The sequence below is a fragment of the Suncus etruscus genome, chromosome 4, assembly GCF_024139225.1.
Source record: "Suncus etruscus isolate mSunEtr1 chromosome 4, mSunEtr1.pri.cur, whole genome shotgun sequence".
Classification (NCBI taxonomy): Eukaryota; Metazoa; Chordata; class Mammalia; order Eulipotyphla; family Soricidae; genus Suncus; species Suncus etruscus.
Window position 1 is genome coordinate 164,047,168 of NC_064851.1, and position 6,242 is coordinate 164,053,409.

A 6,242-nucleotide genomic window follows, 5' to 3' on the forward strand; every position below is an offset into this window, starting at 1 on the left:
AAAGAGTGGTGAGTGCAGTTAGGGAAATAACTACATTAGCAACTATCATGGCAATGGTAATGAGTAAGAGAAATATAATGCCTGTCTTGAATATAGGCAGAGGGTAGGGGAAGAGGGAGATGGCAGGCATTGGTGGTCAGAAGGTTGCCCTGGTGAAGGGGGGATGCTCTTTATTATAACTGAAACCAAACTACAAACATGTAGATATTATTCAAATATTAAAAATATTAAAATAAGTATTAAAAATAAAAATAAAAGAATAGATTCTTTTATCACAATTTCTCAAGTATTTTTAATGTGATTTGTCAATGAAGGAGACAGTGAGCTCAGTGATTTGCTGAGTGATCTGAGAGCATGTAAAAAATGAGTCTCTTTTCTTCAAGGGAATGACACGATTTTTAATTTTTTTATTTAAAAGATTGTGATTTACAAAGTTATTCATAATTGGACTTTAGACATACAATTGTTAAGGACCAATCCCAGCACCAGTATCAACTTCCAACCACCAATATTTCCAGAGTCCATTCCATGCCACCTTTCCACCCCCACAGACTGCAATAACAGCAGACACCTTTTTAAGTTTGGTTGTTAAAGTTTGGGTCTCATGATTTCATTGTTGACTCTGGCTTCTATCCTTTCTTAACAATACCAATGCATCTGAAACTTCTTCGCCCCCATCTTCTGTTATTTTATATGTGTCTTTCTCCTTCCCCACTAATTTTTTCCTTCCCACTATGTTCTAGGACCATAATAGCCTCATAATTCACGCTGTGTGGCTAGTTTTAACTTGTTACCTAACCAGCCTACTTCAATCCTCACTTTCAGAACACTCTAGCATAAACATGCCACATAATAGCTTTATCTCAGAGTCTGCTTCCTAAGAAATCCAATATGGGATTTCCTAACTTTCCCAAAGACCTTAGAACCACACTCAGGATACAAACCTAAAAAATAGAATGACCCCTACACCTGCTCCTTTCACAGTCTGCTTCTTACCATATAATCTTTATATCTATGTAGTTTATGGTTTTAGATTTTACATGAATCTTTAATTCATTCTAAATAGATTTTTGTGTGCAATAAGAGAAAGTATTCTAGTTTTCTGAAAGTAGATATACAGTCTTCCTAGTAAAAATTCACCAATAATTGCATACCATTTCCTACATTTTGTGCACTCGACTCCTCTATCATAAATTAGGTTGTCGAGTTTACTTTTACTTTTTTTTTGTTTCATCTCAGTAGGAATATATTACATTCCATAGCTACCAAGAAGCTATGGGATAATCCAACATTGTACCTTTCATTCCACTTCTCATAGTATGCTGGTAATTAAGGCAGTAGATTATGGAAAACCTTGTTCTCAACCTATTGCTGCTCTGTGAAGTAAGGGCATTCATCATTTTTACATTGTATTTTATTTTTATAGTCATGCCAAATATATATTTTTAAAGCAAACACTACATTGGAAAAGAAAGAAAAACTAGGAAAAAGATATAAAAAATAATAGCCCCAAACCTTTGAAAATCATTTTAAAGAAAATTATTTCTCTAACAAATGAAAAAATTATATTATTTTCCATAATATTTTCCAAAATATGATTTCCATAACTATTTGAGTGATTCAAATATATTTGGCATCATTCTCAAATGAAGTTGTAAATAAAGCAGACAATGTCCTTGCCCTCGTTGAAACCAACATCTAAAAACAACTGGAGAGAGATAAAATATTGGAGAGTGCCTAAAATCAATATAATTGTATGCATGCCTATAAAAATTTTTAAATTTAGACACTATTATTAACATATTGTTAATTAAGGATTCATGTATTCAATGTTCCAATAACATGCCCTCCATCAGAATGCCCACCCTTATTCCCATTTCAGGTCCACCCAGTATAAAGTAAAAAAGACTCCTATGGTTCCTGATCAGCCAGAGTGGCTACTATCTCATTAATAGTGAAGACATTAGTAACCAGAAGCCAGCCCCCTGTAACTACCATAGAGTGACAGTTGGCCGGAGGATGTAAATAAAGCCCCAGGATAAGTTATTAGGGTGTGCTGAATTACTAGAGACTGAATTACTATGCCAGTAATTCCTGAATGACTAGAGACTGCTGCTGCTGCTGCACTGCTGCTACTGCTCCTGGATTGCTCCTGCTGGATAGTCGCTGCTGAATTATTGCAGAAACTGTTCACTTTTTGCCACCTTTTGCCAGCTCTCTTACTGCTCTAAGCTCTAACATCCACCACTCAGTTCTGTAGACTAGTTCTCATGTTCTGTTGCATTTGGCCATTTTTGTTTACTTACTATGTTTCTTATATCCCTCATCTGAGAGGTTTGCACATAAATTAATAAGCAAGAAAATTTTATTGTTCCAAATGTATTTCAAGAGTGTTTGATCCACTTCTTTGAAAAATGTCATGAGTATTCTTAAAAGGATTGCATTAAAACTGTACAGTGCTTTGGGGAATATTGCCATTTTCATGATGTTAATCCTACCATGTTTCTCAACTTCCTGTTTCCTCTTTTGTAGTATTCTTTGTATAGGTCCTTCACATTTTTAGATATTTGAGTTTGTGTGACACTAATTTGAATGGGATTTTTTAAAATGTCCATTTCTTCTCTATCATTATTGGTGTATAAGAAGGCCATTAACTTTTGCATGTTGTTTTTTTTATAAGTCTTTATTTAAGCACCATGATTATAAGCATGTTTGTTGTAGTGGCATGTTGGTTTAATAATGCCTAGAGACAATATAGATGAGGGCCGGAAGGACGGGCTCACAATAAGAAACTCACCACAAAGAATAGTAGTGCAGTTGTGAAATAACTACACTAGCAACTATCATGTCAATCTTAATTAGTGAGAGAAATAGAATGTGTGTCTCAAATACAGGCAAGGGTTGGGAAGGAGGGTGGGGGCATTGGTAGTGGGAATGTTGCACTGGTGAATGGGGGTGTTCTGTTTATGACTGAAACCCAACTACAATCACATTTGTAATCATGGTGCTTAAATATTGTATATATTAAAATAAATAAATGATTTTCCTTCTTGAAAAAATAAATAAAATTATTCCAACAAATGATTGAATAAGAGAAAATATTTTATGCAGCACATCAGATAAAGGGTTGATACAAAAATCAATAGCATTGGAAACATGATAAATTTTACCACTGGATTGAGCACTTTAGTTTTTACAAGTTATTTATATATGTATTTTTTGTCCCCCCATTCACAATACAGACCAGGCAAAGGGCCTGGTTTGAGGTGTATATGGGGAGCATTTACTGCACCTCTTCTTTCTACACAGTCAGTGTAAAGAACACAGCCTGTAGTAAGCATTGGGAGGCCTTATCTTTTATTTATATATATACCCTTCACCAGTGCAACATCCCATCACCAATATTCCAAGTGTCCTTCCTCCCCACCTGTCTAGAGTACAAATCAGTGTGGGGTGGAGAGGAAGGACACTTGTATTATTTTTTTTTAAAGAGAGTATAATGTGTATTTAATTTCTCTGCCTATGATGGGAGGCAAAGAATATACTAGAATATGGGAGAATAAAGCAAAACACCAGAAAGCAAAGACCGGGAGTTTTCTTCCTGTTACTTAAGTCAGTTCTCTGGTTGTATGTTTTGCCCTCATCAATCCATTAGTCAAGACACATAGGTACCAGAAAAGGGGTCTATCTATGGAATGGAATATTCTATGAATGAAAAAAGAGAAGAGGAGAGGAGAGGAGAGGAGAGGAGAGGAGAGGAGAGGAGAGGAGAGAAAATATGAGGAGAAGAGAGGAATAGAGAAAGGAGAGGAGAGAAGAGTGAGTAAAGGAGAGAAGAGGAGAGGAGAAGAGAAATAAGTAAATGTGGATTCTAGCATGCTGTTGTTTTATGACAAAACTAAAAACAGGAGAGAGAGATCAGGATTTGACTCCAAGATAATCATCATCATCATCATTACCACACAAGAGAACTCATGATTTTTTCAACTATAAATACACAAAAATAATTTACTATTTGCTCCATGCCTTTACTAGTTCTCTTTGTACTTTTGTCATTTAAATGGAATTCAGGACCAGAAAAGCTGAGTTTATTTAAAGAAACTAACTGTTCTTTAAAAACTTTTACTCCACAGAGTCCCCTCCCCATTTCCAACATCTGTGCAAGTTGAAGAGTATTTTGGCCAAGCTAGAAATCATCCTCTAAGAACTTTGTGACTAAATCTACTTGTGAATCTATTAGACCCAGAATTATAAATCTCATTTTTCAATCAAAGCCTAATTGGTAAAATATTGATGCAATGTTTGGATTCCATCTTTTTATTCTTATCTTAGTTGTAGTTTGAACCTAATTGATTTGGAGTATAAATGTGAAATAGATGTGTCATTTATCAGATTTTACTCATTCCTTAGGGCTTCCTAAGGTATTAATGTCCCATCAATTCTATGTTGGATGTTTCAGCATATCTTAAACTTGCTAATAATTTGTGTGTATTATTTATGTGTGTATTATTTGTGTGTATATGAGAGAAACTCATATGAGATAGAAATTAGATGGAAAGTGCTTACTTGGATAGAGCTTCAGTATTTGAGTTCCTGTGCTGGGCTAGATGAATAGCAATTCCAGGGACATAGACAATAAAAATTGAAGTTTGAATTTAAGAGAGATGGTCTGACTATTTTAGTTGACTATTCTATTTGACTATCATATTCTGACTACTCTATTTGTATCAGCTAACAATGAGTCAAATGTCACGTTGTTGATAATAAGACAGGACAATGGCCAGTATAAATATGGTACAAATTAACTAAATAAAAGAAACAAAAAATATTATACTCTGTCAAATTTCTCTATCAAATTATTCTGTTTCTACTATATTATATAGAAACAATTGAGTATGTTCATATTCTAATGTTATGTGTACTTTTTTGCTGTAATCAGTGCTTACTGTAGTTTATTTCTCTGATTTGCTCATGCAGTTCTTTCTTGGGACAAAGTCAATTTCTTTGATTCTTAGAGCAGGGTTGAAAGCTTTATCTTAATTGGATTTTTCCTAGAATAGTAGATAGATAATAGTTGATAATAATAATAATAATAATAATAGGTTTTTCCTATAATAGGGCTAATACAAAGTTGCATAATACTCATTCTTCTATGTCGAGTTTTATACAATGGAAAGAGTAATCATATTAATTAGTTTTGTTAGAGACCGGATCTGTCCTGGAGCTTGACGAAATAGCTTCCTTCCCTGCTTTCTATGATTTGGTTGCCAAGTTACCTGCAATTGTCTGAACATACCCTGGTCCTTCCTAGAGCACATGCTCAACAGAATAGTATTATGAGGTAAAATGAAACTTAACTACTGGTAATTTAACCCTAGAGTAAAAGTCTCCCCCACCATCACATGACATTATGCTCTTTGTGTTCATTAGATATAACTTGCCCAGGAGATTCTTTTTTTGTTTTTGTTTTTGTTTTTATTTTTGGGCCACACCTGGCGGTGCTCAGGGGTTACTCCTGGCTGTCTGCTCAGAAATAGCTCCTGACAGGCACAGGGGACCGTATGGGACGCCGGGATTTGAACCAACCACCTTAGATCCTAGATCAGCTGCTTGAAAGGCAAACGTCGCTGTGCTATCTCTCCGGGCCCTGCCCAGGAGATTCTTAAAAATAATATTCCTTTTGGTTTGAATTAATTAATTTGGCCTTAGCCCAGGACTCTTCACACATTTGCCCCAATAAAGGGACCTGTTTGGTGGCCTGCTACTCTCTCTGTCTAAATTTTGATTGATTTCAGGTGAGACCCCATGAAGAGTTTTCTATGAAATAACCCTAAGACCTATATTTATCATGTGATCTTTGGATGAACTTAATGTTGAATTTAATGTTGAATCTGTGGCTCACCATCTGAAATTCTGGAACTATATTTAACAAACCTTACTTTAGCAGTCACAATAATGGAATTTGAGAATAAGGAGAATGAGAAATAAGAGTAGGCTAGAGGGATAATACTTATCACTCTTTGGAAGCCTAAAACTCTAGGACAGTCTTCAACAGCTATACTTAAGGTTATTTTTATTTCTATCCTCAGGTATCACATGTGGTGCCTGAGACTGAACATGAGTTGGCCATATGCAAGGCAAGCATCTTATTTGCTTTACCATCTATTTGGCTCTATGATATACATATTTTGACTTGAGAGCTGCAAATATTTATTTGAAGTAGTCACGCTGTGTGGGAAGTT

General features: G+C 35.1%; 1 non-coding gene across 1 annotated transcript; it reads right to left on the bottom strand.

The window, feature by feature from the left end:
* Positions 1 to 3,217: 3,217 nt before the first annotated feature.
* On the bottom strand, positions 3,218 to 3,350 carry LOC126007801 (small nucleolar RNA SNORA51). Its single transcript, XR_007495284.1, has one exon. It is a non-coding gene; the product is annotated as a small nucleolar RNA SNORA51 (small nucleolar RNA).
* Positions 3,351 to 6,242: the final 2,892 nt, after the last annotated feature.